This window comes from Trachemys scripta, chromosome 8 (assembly GCF_013100865.1).
Source record: "Trachemys scripta elegans isolate TJP31775 chromosome 8, CAS_Tse_1.0, whole genome shotgun sequence".
NCBI lineage: Eukaryota > Metazoa > Chordata > Testudines > Emydidae > Trachemys > Trachemys scripta.
In genome coordinates this window covers 40,405,324-40,425,275 of record NC_048305.1, presented here as the reverse complement: position 1 = coordinate 40,425,275, position 19,952 = coordinate 40,405,324, and positions in this window count along the sequence as shown.

Below are 19,952 nucleotides of genomic sequence, written 5' to 3'. Positions count from 1 at the left end.
GGTGTAGGAGGGGTGCGGCAGGGGGTTGGGGTGCAAGGCGCAGGAGGGATTCGGGGTGCCAGGTCCGGCCTGGCACCACTTACCTGGAGCGTCTCTGGGGTGGCAGCGGTGCGCAGCAGGGCTAAGACAGGCTCCCGGCCTGCTCTGGTCCCACGCCACACTGTGCCACTCCCAGAAGCGGCGGGCACAACATCCCTGCAGTACCTGGGGTGGGAGGGTAGAGAGCTCTGCACACTGCCCTCGCCTCTCCCTGACAACTCTTAGTGCTATCCTCTAGGCTCCTGTTGGTGAAAGGTATCAGAGAAAGGCTATCCCCACAGACAGCAGTTCAGGGTTCATTCGCTTCAGAGTTACATGTTGGCAACACAGTGCAAAATCCCCACACAGCCCCTCCCCATGTACCTAGCCCACTGCACCAGGAGAGAGGGAAGATAGGCTTCTGGCATGCCCACTCTGTTACCCCTCTGCCTTGACTGTGAATGCTGGAGCCAGTTCACCCTAATGGCAGCAGTGACATCTGGCCACAGAGATCTGGACCAATATGCATTTCACACGGTGATTATTAATTATTGCAACTGATTGCATAAGGTGTACGCCATCCCACTGGGGTAGTGCCAGGATGCCTTCATGTAACCAAAAGAAGGTTAAGAGGTGACTAGATCACGGTCCATAAATATCTGTGTGGAGAGAAGTTATGAAACAGCAGAGGGCTAGCAGCCCTCTTTGAGCTAGCAGCCAAAAGCAGAGTAAGGGTACATCCACTGCAAACAAAGGTGTGATTGTAGCATAGGTAGGCAGCTAGGAGAGTCTGAGAGAGACCCATCCCAAAATATTCCTATAGACTAGTGCTTGGGGCACTCACCTGAGAGGAGGAAGATCTGGGGTCAAGTCTCTGATCTAGATTAGGCAGAGGAGGTAGTTTAACCTGGGTCTCCCACTCCCAGGGGACTGCCCTAGCTATTTGATGCACACAGCAGCCTGCCCCCCCCAAATTCTTACTCTACTCACCCCAAATGTTATCTGTGTGGGGCCTGATCCAGCAGCACACTCCAAGTACACCCATCTGGGGCCTGCAGGTGAGAAAGGCAGCTGATGTCTTGCTTGAGATTTCTGCTAGGGCTTTGGGAGGAGCCAGGACACTGAGCTGTATGGCAGCCTCAGGATACGATGACCAGACAGCAAGTGTGAAAAATTGGGACAGGAGGTGGGGGGATAATAGGTGCCTATATAAGAAAAAGCCCCCAAAATTGGGACTGTCCCTATAAAACCGGGACATCTGGTCACCCTACCTCAGGACTCAGTGATATTCTGCATGCCATGGGCAGAAAATTAGGTGCCACGTTATTATGTGCCTCCAAAGGTGGGTGGCAGCTGAGCAGGGTCTGAGTATCTCATTGGTGCCTAAATGTTGGCTTTAGGGCTACAGTGACAATTAGGCACTTGAGTCCCTTTGTGGATCTCACCTGGTGTCACTCCTCAGCCTTATCCAACATTTTCCCTGCACTGAGGGGACTCAGGGCCTGGCTCCTACCTCAGGGGATTAGCGAGTGGTCTCAGAATGCAGGGATCATAGGTTCAAAACTCTCTGAGGCCAGCCTTGGATTCTCCTTACTGGTAGCTTGTTGCTCTTCAACCTCAAGCAATCTCCTTAGAATCATAGAAGATTAGGGTTGGAAGAGACCTCAGGAGGTCATCTAGTCCAATCCCCTTCTCAATGCAGGACCAACACCAACTAAATCATCCCAGCCAGGGCTTTGTCAAGCCAGGCCTTAAAAACCTCTAAGGATGGAGATTTCACCACCTCCCTAGGTAATCCATTCCAGTGCTTCACCACCCTTCTAGTGAAATAGTGTTTCCTAATATCCAACCTAGGCCTCCCCCACTGCAACTTGAGACCATTGCTCCTTGTTCTGTCATCTACCACCACTGAGAACAGCCTAGCTCCATCCTCTTTGGAACCCCCCTTCAGGTAGTTGAATGCTGCTATCAAATCCCCCCTCACTTGTCTCTTCTGAAGACTTAATAACCCCAGTTCCCTCAGCCTCTCCTCGTAAGTCATGTGCCCCAGCCCCCTAATCATTTTCCTTGCCCTCCGCTGGACTATCTCCAATCTGTCCACATCCCTTCTGTAGTGGGGTGACCAAAACTGGACACAATACTCCAGGTGTGGTCTCACCAGTGACAAATAGAGGGGAATAATCACTTCCCTCAATCTGCTAGCAATGCTCTTACTAATACAGCCCAATATGCTGTTGGCCTTCTTGGGAATAAGGGCACATTGCTGACTCATAACCAGCTTCTCATCCACTGTAATCCCCAGGTCCTTTTCTGCAGAACTGCTGCTTAGCCAGTCGGTCCCCAGCCTGTAGCGGTGCATGGGATTTTTCCTTCCTAAATGCAGGACTCTGCACTTGTCCTTGTTGAACCCAATCAGATTTCATTTGGCCCAATCCTCCAATTTGTCTAGATCACTCTGGTCCCTATCCCTACCCTCCAGCATATCTACCTCTCCCCCTGGCTTTGTGTCATCTGCAAATTTGCTGATGGTGCAATTCATCTCATCATTCAGATCTTTAATAAAGATGTTGAACAAAACCAGCCCCAGGACTGACCCCTGGTGCACTCCACTTGATACCAGCTGCCAAATAGACATTGAGCCATTGATCACTACCCACTGAGCCCAACATACCTTCTCTCCTTCCTGGGCTGAGGGCACCTGCTCTGTAGCTGAGGGGGTTAGAACAGCAGAATCAGAATGCAGGAGTCACAGACTCAAATTTCAGTGGGGCCTGGGTAGCAGTCTCTGCCTCAGACTCTTCTTAATGATGGCTGGTCACTCAACACATGTTAACCAATCTCCTTCCTGTGCTGAGGGGATCTGGGTCCCATCTCAGTAGCTCATTTATTTTTTTTACATTTTTAATTTAAAAAATAGATCTTTTGGCTAAAAGTTTTATTTGATTTTTCCAATGAAAAATAATAAAATAATTTACTTTTACAATAATAAGAAGACTTTTAATTCAAAAGGCAATTTTTGCAGAAAAAAGTTAATAGATTTTTTTGAAGAAAAATTGATTTTTTTGGTCAATTTTTTTTTTACATTTTTGATCAAAACATAGACTTTTGGGATATTTTTTTAAAATAGATTTAAACCAATTTTTAATTCCAAATTCAACTTTTGGAAGAAAAATTGTAATCTGTTTTTTGATTAAAAAAAAAAAGTCTTTTCTAGCCAAAAAATTTTTGGTTTTCAGTTTTCAGTTTTGGTTTCGATCAATATTTTTGCCTAAAAAAATATTTTATTTTTGCTAATGAAAAATCAATTTTTTTTCAAGATTTTTTTCTTCAAAATAATTTTTTCACAGACTTTTTTTTAATATTTTGGTGAAAATCTATATTTTTGCCATTTCTTTGCCATTTTTGATCAAAAATAGAATTTTGGCTAAAATATATAATTTATTTCAATGAAAAATCATTTTTTCAGAAAAAAATCATCATTTTTAATGGGTTTAATCAAAATATATTAATCAAAATTATAGATTTTTTGGCTAAAGATTTTATTTGATTTTTTCCAATGAAAAATCATTTTTCTCAAATTTTAATTGAAAATTCACTGTTTTGGCAGAAAATAGTTTAATCCTTTTTTAATGAAAAATTATTTTTTTACGAAATATGTTTTCGGTTTTTGATTTTAAAAAATGCATTTTGCCTAAAATTATTTAATTTTTTTCCAATTAAAAATCAATTTTTTCAAGTTTTTGTCTTAAAAAATAATTTTTCACAGAATTTTTTTTCTGAATTTTTGGTGAAAAATACTTTTTTGACAATTATTTTAACCTTAATTTACTTGCTAAATCTATTTTTGGCAAAAACTATTGTTTTTTTTATGAACATTGATTTTTTTTTTTTTTGCCAAAACATTTTGCTATAAATTGTGTTAGAGGGCTTTCCCTTCACCCCCTCGCCTGGTTCTTGCCATGCAGACAGAAAGCAGAAGACCAGAACTCCAAAGTACAGGCAATACAACGTTTATTGGGGTTAGTTCCAAGCAAACATGTCCATAGCTCTACACACCAGCAGATCCTGTTTCCCGGTGTTCCATTCCCAGCTCTGACGCTGCAGACCCTTGCCTGTGTCCCCGTTCCTCATTCTCATTCACCATTCTCATTTCCCATTTTCCGTTTTCCCTATTCCCACCTCCTCCTTCTTAGTAGGCCCAAATATACCTGCATTGCACACCCACAGTCCCACCCCTTACAACTTAGGGTCATGTTCCATTTTGGGTCTGGGGTCTTATCCCACCCCTTTTGTATCCCATGGGAGGGGTGAGGAGTGAGGTTGTGCTCCAATCAGAGACGGGCATTTCTTTGCTCTTTTAGTGTTTTATACCTCCTCCCCCTTCCCAACTGGTTGCTTGACTTTGCCTTGAAATTGGTTTGACACTCTCTACCTTGGGGGAACACCCTGGACCCCTATGTTCATCCTTATAATATGATTGTGTGGTATCCAATACAAAGTTTGTCATGTCAGGTGTCTTCGGAAGGCTCATGATGCACTGAGCAGTGTTGTTATAGGTTGTAATTTCATGTATATAGTTATGAGGCTGAAAATGTGTCCTCATGGCTTAAAACAAGCCCAGGCAAAACTCTCCAGGAGCAGAGGGGCAGTTCACACCTCATCAGGTTATGTATGGGACAACTCCAGCCCAGCCTCACAGGAACAAAGGATACTGGCCTAGGCAACAACAAAGGATCTGTTGGACTCTCAAGTGAGTCACCCTCCTTCCCTTGGTTAGTTTGGGACTACAATGAGGTAATGCTCACCTGACTGTGAAGGGGGGGGAGCAGAGCCAAGGGGGAAGAAAGAACATGATAAAAGGGAGAGACGCTTGCCATGCTCTCTCTCTTCCACCTCCATCTACAGACACCACCACCAAGCGACTGAAGTGCTGATCAAAGGGATCAAAGGGGAGAGCCTGGCTGAAGGGAAACCAGCCAGCCTGTGGTGAGAAGCATCTAAGTTTGTAAGGGCACTGAAAGTGTTAAGATCAGTTTAGAATGTATTTTGCTTTTATTTCATTTGACCAAATCTGACTTGTTCTGCTTTGACTTATAATCACTTAAAATCTATCTTTTGTAGTTAATAAATTTGTTTGTTTATTCTGCCTGAAGCAGTGCATGGTTTGAAGCATTTCAAAGACTCTCCTTGGGATAACAAGCCTAGAAAAGAAACATATCAATTTCTTTGTTAAATTGACAAACTCATATAAGCTTGCAGTGTCCAGCAGGCATAACGGGACACTGCAAGATGGAGGTCCCTAGGGTTGTATCTGGGACCGGAGATATTAGCTAGTATCATTTGGTTGCACAATCCAAGCAGCAGCTGGCAAAAAGTGCTCACTCACATAGCTGGGAGCAGCTTACATGCTAGAGGCTGTGCGTGAACAGCCCGGGAGTGGGGGGTTCTCACAGCAGAGCAGGGTAAGGTTGGCTTCCAGAGTCAAGGATTGGAGTGACCTAGAAGATCACTGGCCCAGATAACACCAGGGGAATGTCACCATGGTGCAGCGAGTAGGGTCTATGTACAGCTTGTTACTCAAAGTGGAGTTCACACTTTAATCACTGATATTTGTGATTTTAAGTGAGTCTTAAGTGCAGTGGCTAAGAACAGTCAGGAGGAGGTCACAGTTTTGTTATTTTTTCTTTGTTTATTTCAGGTGAGGGAAATAAGCACAAGAAAGCAGGAAAATAACTACCGATGAGGCAGCTACAAAACTAGAGCTGGCCAGACTGGAAGTGGCAGAGAAGGCAAAAGACCACAAGTTTCAAATGTGTCAGGCAGAAATGAGGCTCAAAGAAGCAGCTGCGGCCAGGGAAACTATGGAGGCAGAGGCAGCCAGAGAGGAAGCTGCACACAGAAGGGCTATGGACAGGGCCAGCTCTAGGCACCAGCAAAGCAAGCAGTTGCTTGGGGCGGCAAATTTGCAGGGGCAAAAGAATCCAGCATGGGAGCTGAGAACCAACAGGGGGCCCTGGGAGCTGTAGTTTCTTGGTTAGCTCCTGCCTACAGAGCCAGCCCTGGAGCAGGGAAAGAACTACATTTCCCAGCATTCCCTCGGCCGCAATTAACAGGAAAGGGAGGGGGAAGGAGTGTGGAATTGAACCCTCATGCTGCAGCTTGCTGTGAATGGTAGGGACAAAGCCAGCTCTAGGTTTTTTACTGCCCCCACCCCAGCCCTGGGCTCCCCCTGTACCCCCATGTTGCCCCAGCCCTGGACTCTCCCCTGCTGCCCCAGCTCTGGCCCCCACTTGCACCCCCCTGCTGCCCCAGCCTTGGGCTCTCCCACCACCCACATCTCCTGCCATCCCAGCCCTGGGCTCTTCTCGCCCCCCCCACACCCACATCCCCTGCTGCCCCAGCTCTGGCCCCCACCTGCACCTCCTGCCGCCCCAGCCCTGGGCTCCCCCTCCCCCCCCAGCCCTGGGCTCTCCCCCAAAGAAAGAATTGGGTGGACTAAATGGACAGTGCACCTCTCTATCTGAAGCCTAACAAGGGAGGTACGTGGATCCCACTAGAATTTAAAATGAAAAGTAAGGGAGGGGAGGCTCTACTAGGACCTGAGCAGCTTTAGATACAGTACCAGGCATGTAGAAGGATTTCCACTTCTGAGCCATGGAAGCAGAAATTGACTTTTCTTTTCCAGATTTAGCTAATATTCAGAAAGGGAATCTAGCACCTGCCTTCCAGATTTGAACACCCTCAAAATTCAGGAGTGCTCAAGCTCAATTTGGGCAGCTGTTACTTCATTTCTCCCAAATTAAATATACTGATCCACTGTAACTTGCTGTAGAAAAAGTAGAATAAATTGAGCAAGAAATGCTTCCCAGTGGTTATTAGGACTGGAATTGTTATTTTCAACAGCTATTGCTTTTTTTTTTTAAGTTTTAGTTTTATTTGTTTAAAAGGAAGACAGTGATATTGCATTGGCAAATTCCCCATAGAAACAAAGAATGGAACAAAAGAATAATAAAGGCACCTCAACCTTTCCTCATTTATGTAGGACAGTCTTATAATATGCATCCAGATATCCTTCAATCACACAAGCTGAAAATTGTTCCACTTTATTGCAGTTCTGTAACCATATGGGAACCAATCCTGTCTGTGTTCTGTGCACATCCAAAATTCCTGCTGAATGATCTGCCCTGGGAGCAAGTTACCAGTGACCCAGGGCTGGGGCAGCTGGAGGGTGCAGTTGTGGGCGGGGGGGGGAGAGAGCCCAGGGCTGGTGGGGGGGCAGCCAAAATTTTTTTTGCTTTGGTCAGCAAAAATCCTAGAGCCGGCTATGGCTATGGAAGAAAAAGAGAGAGCGAGATAAGAGAGAGAAAACACCAGCTGTACCTGCTAGAGAAGCAGAACTAGAGGTCCTCAACCCCAACGACTCCCATCACTCCAAAAATTCACAAATGGGAACACTTATGTCCTGCATACAGTGAGGAGGATGATATTGCTGAATATCTGACTACCTTTGAAAGGCTGTGGGTAATACATGAAGTCCCTGATGATAAGAGAATTACTACCCTGACTGCAAAATTAATTAGTAAAGCTCGAAATGTATTCAATGGAATGCCTATTGAAGATGCTTTAGACTATTGTAGATTTAAAAATACTGTTTTGCAAAGTTTTCAGATTACCCCCAAAACATATACAATTAAATTTAGGAATCTTAAAAGGGATATTGGGATGAGTAATGGAGAATATGTAAACAAAATGAAAGATTTGTTGGGAAAATGGGTGAGGGATAAGGAGGTGGCAAGTTTTGACGGGATGCTTGATCTCTTGAGCATATGTAAGGCCGAAGTAAAGCAGTGTCTATGGGATGAAAATGTAAAGACTGAGGATGAGATGGCTTTTTTAGCTGATGCCTTTGAACAGACTCAGGCATCTATTGAAAACAAACCACTGAAAGAGGTGTTTAAAGCTGGTGGAAAAGGAAGATCCCATTTTATCTCTAGAAAGAGGGTGGGAGGCTGGGTACTCACCTCCCCAAAACCATTCCTCTAACCCTCATCCGAAGTCTCCTGTAAAAGCAGAAGAGCTCAAAAGGTGATATCAGTGTAATTCCACTGATCATATGAGGAATAAATGCCCAGTGCTAAGAGGAAACAGGCAATCAATAGCTCATGTTAGTTTTGCTGTCCTCAACACAAACACCCCCCAGACAATTGGAACCTATCATATTGGTTTTGTGAGATTAGCCTCTGCAGAACCGGATATGGAGCATGTTAAGGTTGTCCAAATTAATGGTAGGGAATGCTTGGGGCAGAGGGACACAGGGACCCAAATCTTTCTGGTTAAGCAGAGTGTGGTCCCAAAGGCCAGTATGTTACCTGGCCAAAAGGCAGAGATTGTGCAGCAGGGCGAAAGCAGATTCTTTGTACCACTAGCTAAAATCCATGTGGTGTGGGAAGGTTTGGAAATTGTTTTGATTGTGGTATTCTAGCAATAGGGCTTGAAGCAATCTTAAAGTGTGCTCTCAAGTAACACTCTAACTGCTCTTATCTGTTCCCATTGTTCTAACAAATCCAGCTGACTAGGCAGAAGCAACATCACAGTGTCTTTGTCCCTTGTTTACACATTTTAGTATAAGACTATCAAAAAATCAAACCTAAAATTCTATCCCAGGCTAAGAAACAGACCTATATACTAACAAATTGATCAAAATTTGTTGATCAAAATAGATTAAATTTTTTTGCTTAAGATTTCTATTTAATTTTTTCATTGAAAAATCAATTTTTTCCTCAATTTTTAATTCCAAATTCAGTTTTTGGGGAGAAAAAAATTAATAATTTTTTCATGAAAAATTCGTTTGTCAAAAAAATATTTTTCATTCAAAATATATATACTTTGCCTAAAAAAATTAGTTTTTCAACAAATTTTTTTTTCAAGATTTTAAATTGCAACATTTATATTTTTTCAGAAAAATATTTAATTGCTATTAGATGAAAAATGAATGTTTTTGATAATTTTTTTTATATTTTCAATCAAAGTAATTAATTTTTGTACCTAGAAATATTTGATTTTTTAAAAATGAAAAGTAAATGCTTTTCTCAATATTGAACTGCATTTTGGGCACAATAAATATTAATCTGTAATTTGATGAAATATTAATTATTTTTTTTCAAAATCAGTATTTTGGCAGGAGAATATTTAATTGATTTTTTTATGAAAAATTGAAATGTTTTCCATTTTTTTTGTCTTTGATCAGTCTTTTTGGATGAACATATTATTTGATTTTTTCAAATGGAAAATCAATTTTTAAAATATTTTTATTTGTAAAATCAATATTTTTTCTGACAAAACAATTTTAATTAAAAATTCATTTTTTGCCAAAATATTTTTCACTTTAAATCAAAATATAGATTTTTGACTAAAATTGTATTTAATTTACTCTCACGTCAATAAATGTTTTTCTCAATTTTGAATTGCAAATTCATTTTTCTGGCAGAATACCCCCTTCCCCCATAGTTACAGTCTTTTGTTCCAGTTTATTTCAGGCATCTCTTTGAGGTGGAGAGGCCATCTCTTGAGCCAAAATGGAGAAGACAAAATGGAGATGCTTCCAAGGCCTTTTATATTCTCTATCTTGTGGGTGGAAACCTCTTTGTTCTTCTGTGCAAAATCACAACAAGATGGAGTTTGTAGCCACTAGGCAAGTCACATGTCCATGAATGATTCGAGCTTTTTGCAGGCTGATGCCATTGTTTACATATTAGTTTGAACATTCCCAGGAAAGCTCAGATGTGGATTGGTGTCTCCCAAAGTCCATTGTCAGTAAAGTGTTTCTTGATTGGGCACTTACTCAGAATAGTCCTTTCTCAAGAAGCTGACCAAATCCTTCACTGATGCTACTTAGAATCAAACACACTGAGATACAAGTACATAGCCAATATTGATAACTTCAAATACAAAAATGATACACACATACAAACAGCATAATCATAAGCAGCAAATTACAACCTTTCCATAGATACCTTACTTATTCTCCTTTGTACAAGATTTGGTGCAACTGTAGAATCTTGGTTGCCACAATGATCTATATGATCACAGTTCATGTCAATAATGTCACAGAGAGGGCTGCAGAATTCCAATCCCTTGTCAATTTAGAAAATTAAGGTTCTTTTTTCTATTTTTTTGTCTTCATTAACAGCACAGACTTTCTAGTATATTGGGGGTGAGTGTGTGTGTGTGTGTGTGCTCATGCGCATGTAAGAGAGAGAAAGACATGAGGAAGATACTAGAAAGAGTAGTTCCCCAAATCTAAATATCCCTAAATTGCTGCTCTATTATGTCATTAATTGCATGTCCCTCATCTGTGAAAGGGTTCAAAGAAACTAAGATGTTGGATATAATTGATTCATTGAGACCTTTTAAGCTTTTGCTTATAACAGTCTCAATAAGGTCTATGTCTGTGTTGCACTGAGGAGGCGGCTTTAATTGGCTCTGAGGTTGTGGCTAAAAAGTAAGCAGTAATTTGTTTTCAGTATTGAAATATTCAATTAGCTCAGTCTGGATTGCACTGGTTGGTTTCAGTTCTCTGTTTTAGGATTTATAAGGGTGGATTTTCTGCTGTATTAATCTGATGATTTGCTTAAGCTGGTGACCTGGTTCCAATGTAATATCATTGTTAACTCATTGATTTGATCCTATTGTGTGATAACACTATTTTTTCACCCTTAGTTTGCTGAGTGGTGTTCATAGTAGTTTTGCCTTAATGAGCTGTATTTGTGATTGTATTGGTTCATTTTAATAAACTGTACAAAAGGGATATAGAGTCAAAATTCTTTCACTGAGCACCATGATCTGGAACTGTAGCAAATCTGGGTGGAGATCAGCCTCTCCACCGCAGAGTCCCATCGGCTCCCTCTCAATTTAACCTCCAGTTCTCACAGGGGAGCAGTTGAGGTGGGCAGCAATTTAAGGGCCAGCTGAATCCTGTAGCACTCAAGGCAGTACAAAGTAAAATAAACTCTCCCATTAAGGCTTTTTAGGAGTGGGTGTGAGGGTCATGGGTGTGTGGCTATGGGAGGGATCATTGTATGAGTGGGTGGATCTTGGTAGGCATTTACTGTCCTTTCCAGGCATAGCCAGCGCCCTCATCTGGCTCACCCTGGTCATGGCCAGCTGAGGTTGTGAATCTGGTTTGAAGGGATCTAAACAGAAGGGGGAAAGCTCCTCCTCTTGGTGGCCTGAGAATTCAGGCTCAAACACTGAGCTTCACCCGAGCTTCCCAGGAACTGGCAACACACAATACCTTCAGTCTAGGAAAGGCATGGAGTACCCCCAGGCACTGCAGACACAAGCTTCTTCAACTAAGGTGCCACAAGTACTCCTGTTCTTCTTTTTGTGGATACAGACTAACACGGCTGTTACTCTGAAACCTCTACACCAGTAGTGTAACACCAACAGACCCCAGACATCAGCGGGCAGGAGCGAACCTCGGACCTCTGAAGCTAAATGTATGAGTCTCTGCTGCATGAGCTAAAAGTCATGTGGCTCATAGCTACCGCTGTAGAGCAGACTCATTAATCTCCCTCTAAGTGGTCTCGGTGCCACTAGCTGGGACAGAACACCACACCCAGGAAATGCTCGGGTTACAGTAGCACACCTCTCACATGCCTCCAGCTACAGGAACTAGCCCTAACAGCTGAGGCAGTAACCAGAATTGGGGGTGGGGTCTGAACCTAAGCCTAAAAGCTGCTCCCTACAAGAAAAGTCAGGCCCTGTGTGAGCACCAAAAACTGAAGGTGGATTTCTTTCATGCTCTCTATAGAGAGAGCACTCAAGGAGCAAAAGTGCCAAACATTCTATACACCCTGCCTCAGAAAGGAAATCCAAGTCAGCAAATTCACTTAAAGATGGAGGCAGAGACACAGCTCACACCACCATCAACAGTGAAGGCAGCTATCCAAGAGAGACAACCCCCTCGGTGCTTTTCATAAGAGCACAAGGCCCTTTTCCCTCTGGATTGCAAGGCCAGTGGGGTGTCAGGAAACTGTGCCTACAGTGCCAAGCACTAAAGGACCCTTCCTCAGAAAGGCCACCTACTGAAGAGAAAGAGTAATAGCAAGGAGGATTCTGAAGAGATGTCTTTTGAAGGTCCTGGAACATGTACTATAGGGATAGACTCCCTGCCTGACCAGGGACTTAAATCCTGGACACTCAGCTTAAAAGCCTACAGTTCTACCAACTGAGCTAGCCGGGCTCACAGACAAAGACACCAATTTGGGGCAGAAGAGAAACTAGTGAGGAAAAAGAGAGGCACAGAGGGAGAGATTTATGTACTTGAAAACTGTTATCATGTCCCCTCTCAGTCTTCTCTTCTCCATACTAATCACACCCAATTTTTTCAATCTTCCCTTATAACTCATGTTTTTTAGACCTTTAATCATTTCTGTTGCTCTTCTCTGAACATTCTCAAATTTGTTCTCCAATCTTTCCTGAAATGTGGCGCCCAGAACTGGACATAATACTCCAGCTGAGGCCTAATCAGTGTGAACTCCCTCCAGAAAAGAAGGGTTGCAACTAAAAAACATGGGAAACACCTTGAAATCTCAAAGGATTTTTTAAAAATCAATATTTCATAATTATACAGGAAATGGAAAAATCTGAAATTTTATAGCTGCGTTTAATAGTTAAAAAGAAAAGGATGCAAATATGACCAATTTGAGATCCACTGTCACAAATTAGAGGAAAATGGATATGTATGAGTAATTTTATACCAATAGTTGATATGAGGTAAAGGTTAAAAACCTGAGTGGATTTCGTATACATTTTGGTGATTAAAGAGAAAAGGGGGCAAGATTTGCAAGGATTTTATAGCTATCAATTTTTCAAGAATTTGATCAAAGGGCAACATTTGAGGAGATTTGATGGTAATAGCATATGATTAGACAGGAAAATGACGGGGCTAACAAAATTAAGAGTGGATAATTAAAGAGAAAATGAGGCAACATTTTCAAGAAATATATTTTAGAATTGAGGATAAAATGGGGCAAAAATTAAATAGCTGCTAATGTAAAAGAAAAAGAACATTGGAGGGATTTTAGAGGGATATTCAGTAATTCTAGGGGGAAAGGGGGAAAGTTTGAGGGGATTATGCAGCAATAGTCAATAAACAATGGAAAATAATGAGTCCCTCCTGCCTGATACTCAGACGGGCAGTGCTGCTTTTACAGAGGAAGAGATGAGGGGGATGGAGGCAGAAGAATTGCTGGCTTTGGGGAGGAAGTGGCGCTGGGATCTGGGAACTGTGCCTGGGAGCTGATGGCTGGGGCACTATTGTAGAGGAGGGAGAAGTTGCTGAGACAGGGTAACTTTGGACTCCCTTCCCCTTCCATGCCATGTGAATGTCATAGAACCATGGGGTGAGAAGGGACCACAAGGGTCATCTGTCCCACCCCAGAGGCAGCCGCATCTCAGTTCTCTCCACAGCTCTGCTTGCTAACCCTCTTCCCATTTGGCAAATGACTCAGGGTGTCAATTCCCCACCTAAACGTGGGCAATTTGCTGCACATAAAAGAGGTGGGCAGATGCCGCAGATTCGAGGAGTTTTTAAAGTAATATTTGAGATTCAGAGAAACAATGGGGCAAAATCTGAGAGTACGTAAAGGGTCAATAAGTTGAGAGCCAAGAGTCTACATGGATTTTACATCCATACTTGATAATTACAGAGAAAAGAAGGAGTTTGAGAGAATTACATCAATATTTGTGAGGGAAGTGGCAAAATCAGAGATTGTCTGCACACAACCCAGTCCTCCCCTGAGCCCCCGCCCTTCTCTCCTTCCCCTGGAATTCCTTGAGTGCACAGAGACAGTTCAATCTACCCCATTTCACATTCTCTTTCCTCTCCCTCCATTCCTGGCCTTATTTTTCATCCCTTCCCTTCCTGACGCCTCCAGACAAACCAAGGGGAAACCAGATCTCTGACCAGAGCTGGAGACAGAACGAGGGCAGCGGCTTCATTGCTTTTCAGTCAGTTCCCAGCCTTCCTGCAGGTGCATGAACAGTGAGAAAACAGGTTCTCAGTGTCGTAGAAATTCCTGTCCGTTCCAGCTGAGGAATAAGGAGAGACGGACACAGCTAATCAAGCAAGGAGCCCTGAGAGGGGCGATCCATTTATTTCAATTGCAATTGGGTTCGAGCTCATAACTCAGCTAGATCCCTGAAAACATTTACACCAAAGTATTATATGCAGTTGACTATGATCATCTATCGCTCTATGATTGGCCAACATTTGCTATCATTACCATACATAATTAGCAAGCTACATGTATCTGCCCCTCTTATGACCCCTTATTGTTCATCTACTTGGCCCCCCCTTGCGTTATTTTGCAAACCAAGTAGTTAGTTATCTACAGGATGCAGACACAGAAAGTTCCATTGTCTGCAGGGTTGGAGATTGGTTACATTTCCTCTCAAAGGAACTTTCTGAGCTAAGACTATCCATAGCTGACGCTGCATATCTCCCTTCTACTAATTTGCCCACTGGCAGTTAAGTAGAATAATTTTATTTCAATTTCCCCCCTTTGATCATGACCCATATAATGGGCTCATGTTCATACTTTTCACAGCAGTAGGAGCGTACAGCAAATATGTAGGGGTCAGAATATCGGCATCTGGCATGGTTCTCGCCTTTGCCAAAACCCGTCTTTCTTGTAAAGAGAGAAATATTCCCTTTGGTTTGCTAGTTGCCCTAGCACATTTAGACATTATACACATGGACAGTTTAAACACACACAAAAAATAAACACAATCATCAGTAAAATCATAACACCTCCTTTCAGGAGTCCCTTTAGCCAGCCTGTTAGGGAAGGGAACCAGGAAAATAAACCATCAAACCATTCATGTGTCCAGCTACCTTCATCAGACCAGTCTCGGGTGATGTCTCTTAAGTGGGCTGCTCTGTCAAAGGTATCTTTATAGGTGTCATTCACAAATACACAACACTCTTGGCCTATGAGGGCACAAGTTCCTCCTTGAGCTGCTAAAAGAATATCTAAAGCCATACGATTTTGTAAAGCTAACTGTCTAAGCTGCTTAAGCTCAGTGGCTTGATTTGTAACTATGGCAGCAGTTTCATTAGCCATAATTTTTAAAATACCCTGGAGTCCTATAACCTTAGGGTTACCATACGTCCGGTTTTTCCCGGACATGTCCAGCTTTTCGGCAATCAAACTCCCGGCCGGGGGGAATTGCCAAAAAGCCGAACATGTCCGGGAAAATGCCGGCCGGGCACTTCCCCTCCCGCGGCTGCTCTGCTCCTCCCCTGACTCTTCGGCTCTGTTTAAGAGCCGAGCTGCCCGAGCGCTATGGGCTTCAGGCAGCCCCCTTGCCTCCGGACCCCAGCCGCCAGCCAGGCACTTCCCCTCCCAGGCTCCAGCGGCGCAGGGTCCGGAGGCATGGGGGCTGCCCAAAGCCCGTAGCGCTTGGCTCTTTAACAGAGCCGAAGAGTCAGGGGAGGAGCAGAGCCGCCGCGGGAGGGGAAGTGCCCGGCCAGCATTTTCCCGGACATGTTCGGCTTTTTGGCAATTCCCCCCAGACGGGGGTTTGATTGCCGAAAAGCCGGACATGTCCGGGAAAAACTGGACGTATGGTAACCCTACCTAAAAACAAGAGACACCACTCACCCTGCGCCTTGAAGGTTAACAAATACCCGGAGTTAGGGCTTACACCTTCTTGTCGCAAAGTATGTTGCCAAGTATGAGTCGTAGCCGATGGGGAGTAATATATACCTTTGAATGAGTAATATTTGCAGCCGTCAAAGGGATAGAAAGGAAAGAAAGTCCTCGTTCCGCATCGGGAGGCACCAAGGTGCACACCCAGCATGAGTCATTCCTCCATTCTGGGATTCTATTCCTCACTACATGACTAAATCTAATGAAATTATTATGTTCATAAGAAAGGGAAGGGGAAAACAACAAAATTAACAGAGGAAACATTTTCACAATAGGTTAAAATACCAACAAATAAAAGAAAAAAGAGCAATAAATGCTAATCCAAATAATACAGTCCAATCTTCTATATCCATCGAAAACTCTGATATCAGTCATTTAGGGCCTTGGCTGCCCTGTAGTCATCTACTTCGGGTTGGCCTTGCCAGTCGGCCAACAAGCATTGCTCCCTCGTTGGGGACCTTATCCAGGGGTTCCCTTTCGAGTGAATCTAAGTTTCAGTGCAGGCAAGGTCTGCACCATCCACTGATCCTCTAGTCAATCTTTCATTAGTGAAATGTTGGGTATTTCGTTAATTTAGAAGGAGAGTAACAGCATGTGGAACTTTTACCACTAGGTGGTGTCCTTGTACCAACTCTTGAGCTTTCTCAACTAACAAAGCTGCAGCAGCCGGGCTTTAAGACACCCTACTGCTCCTCTTGCAACAGGATCCAGTAGTGCTGAAAAATAGGTCACAGGCTGTCGCTGTGATACTAAAGCTTGTGTAAGAATACCAGAGACCACCCCCCGCCCTTTCATGAACAAATAAGGTAAAAGGTATAATCCGGGAGTCCCAAGGCAGGTGCCGATGCAAGGGCTGTCTTGATGCTCTCAAAGGATTTGGTAGCATCTTTAGTCCATTTCACTGGGTCAGGTTCATCATTGGTGGTCATCTACACTAATGGTTTTGACATTTCCCCATACACAGGAATCCAGGACCTACAGAATCCTGTCATGCCGAGGAACCCCCTTAACTGTCTCTTTATCTTGGGTACATTTAAAATGACACTTATTCTTTCCTAAGCAAGGCTTCTCTTCCCTGGTTTTAGTATGTGCCCTAAACATTTCACCTCCTGTGAGCAATATTGAATCTTTGAGGGTGACACCTTGTGTCCTTTCATTGTGCTAAGGCACATAAAAGCTCTATCGAGTCCTGCTTATTAGTCTCTTGTGTTTCTGAGCATAATAAAAAAAGTTTATAGCTCTGAGGTCCTGTACAAATCTCCAAAGAGTGTTCCCTTGGGCATCAGGTTTAGGCTTTTTTACTGGCAAGATGGGTGTGTTACAGGGTGAGTGGCAGGGAAGTAAAATGTCCTTTTCTAAAAATGACTCAATTAAGGGAATCAGTCCCTCTATTGCCTCTCGTGGGAGAGGGAATTGGGGAATGCGAGGGGGGTCCATGTCTGTCCTAACACGTATCCGAACTGGCTCAGCTGACCTTAGTAATCCCACATCAGTGTTTTTTGTTCCCCATACCCAAGGTGGAACAGCATTTTCCAACTCCCTGGTGAGCATTGCTAAATTTGTAGGAGTTTCGGGATTCATTAGAGCCATCAAGGGGATGACAGAGTCATTTGGCAGGCTCAGAAGAATGCCTTGGTCAGAGCAGTGAATAGTAGCCAGGAGTTTGCACAGCAAATCATGTCCCAATAAACTGGTTGGTCCTTAGATAAGTAGGAAGGCATGTTCCTCAGACAGGGGCCCTATGTGTCTGTTTAAAGGTTTGGAAATCTGACAACGAAAAGGATTTCCTTCAATTCCCATAACACGTTCAATTTTGACACTCTTAGGAAGATCCAAATCAGTAAGTGTGGAGAGGGTGGCTCCTGTATCTAATAAGCAATCATACTGTTTTCCTCCAGTCATCAAAGGAACTAGGGGATCATTAAGGGATAAGGAAAATACTGGGCAACATAACAACGTGGAACCCCCTTCATCCCGTCAGTCATAAAGTCCCCCATCCTGCATCACCCCCTGGAAGGGTTGATTGGGTGGTGTCCAAACAGGACCTTGGCCCTTATTGACATCTTGAGGAGGTTTAGATTGTCCCTGGGCTCTCAGTCTACAATCTCTCTTCATGTGCCCTTCTTGATGACAGTAATAACAAATTAAAGGTCCTCTGGACCCCCCTTTACTGGGTCCTGCTCTACCAACAAACCCTTGTCCTCTTCCTTGGCCTCTGGCGACGCCAGGTTCTGCTCCCTTCAATACAGCCGCCAACATTCTTATATTCCCTTTTTCTTCCTTCACCGTCTCAGTCTTTCATTGGACTTCTCGCCCATTAAACACTCTGGTGGCAATAGCCACTATCTGAGGCCTGGTCTACACTACGGGTTTAGGTCGACTTTAGCAGCATTAAATCGACTTAAGCCTGGACACGTTCACACGACGAAGCCCTTTCTTTCGACTTAAAGGGCCCTTTAAACCACCTTTGACGAGGGGATTAGCGATAAAATCGGCCTTTGCAGGTCGGAATTGGGGTACTGTGGACGGAATTCGACGTTATTGGCCTCCGGGAGCTATCCCACAGTGCTTCATTGTGACCGCTCTGGACAGCACTCTCAACTCAGATGCACTGACCAGGTAGACAGGAAAAGACCCGCGAACATTTGAATTTCATTTCCTGTTTGCCCAGCGTGGAGAGCACAGGTAACCATGCAGAGCTCATCAGCACAGGTAACCGTGATGGAGTCCCAGGATCGCAAAAGAGCTCCAGCATGGACCGAACGGGAGGTACGGGATCTGCTTGCCATATGGGGAGATGAATCAGTGCTAGCTGAACTCCGTAGCAGTAAAAGAAATGGCAAAGTATTAAAAAAGGTCTCCAAGGCGATGAAGGACCGAGGCCATAACAGGGACACACAGCAGTGCCGCGTGAAAATTAAGGAGCTACGGCAAGCCTACCACAAAGCCAGAGAAGCAAATGGAAGGTCCGGGGCAGAGCCGCAAACTTGCCGCTTCTACGCGGAGCTGCATGCCATTCTAGGGGATGCAGCCACCACTACCCCAACCGTGTGCTATGACTCTGTCAATGGAGAAACACCCACAGGGAAGAGGGTTCGGGGAACGAGGAAGATGAGGATGGAGGTAATGTAGGTAGCTCACAGCAGCAAGGAAGCGGAGAAACCGGTTTCCCCAACAGCCAGGATATGTTTGTCACCCTGGACCTGGAACCAGTAACCCCCGAACTCACCCAAGACCCTGAGGGCACACAGGGGACCTCTGGTGAGTGTATCTTTGTAAATATTACACATGGTTTAAAAGCAAGCATGTTTAATGATTAATGATTAATTTGCCCTGGCAATCACGGCCAGTACAGCTACTGGAAAAGTCTGTTAACGTGTATGGGGATGGAGTGGAAATCCTCCAGGGACATCTCCAGAAAGCTCTCCTTGATGTACTCCCAAAGCCTTTGCAAAAAGTTTCTGGGAAGGGCTGCCTTATCCCATCCGCCATGGTAGGACACTTTACCACGCCAGGCCAGTAGCACGTAGTCTGGAATCATTGCATAACAAAGCATGGCAGCGTATGGACCCGGCGTTTGCTGGCATGCAAACAACATCCATTCCTTATCTCTCTTTGTTATCCTCAGGAGAGTGATATCATTCACGGTCACCTGGTTGAAATGGGGTGATTTTATTAAGGGGACATTCAGAGGTGCCCGTTCCTGCTCTTCTGAACAGAAATGTTCCCCGCTGTTAGCCATGCGGTGGGGGGAGGGGTGAAGTGATCATCCCAGAGAATTGGGTGTGTGTGTGGGGGGGAGGTGGTTTAGTTGGGTTTGTGCTGCATGTTAACCCGGAAACCACAGCCCCTCCTTTTACACTGAAAACCCATTTTAAATGGCCAACCCAATTCATCCTTGATATGGGAAATGAGGGTGCTGCTGTTTGAAACCATTCCCACATGTTACCATGGCTGCCTGCAAGCCGAAATCTGTTGCCTGGCACTGCGTGAGTGATCTCTCATACCAAACCGGCAGGCCCTCACTATAAGAGGAAAAATGCGACCTTGTAATGAAAGAGTGTACCCATTGTTCTCTAAAATGTGTCTTTTTTAACCACCTCTCCCTTCTCCTCCACCAGCTGCAAATGTTTCTCCTTCACAGAGGTTAGTGAACATTAGAAAGAGAAAACGGAGGACGCGGGACGATATGTTCACGGAGCTCCAGATGTCCTCCCA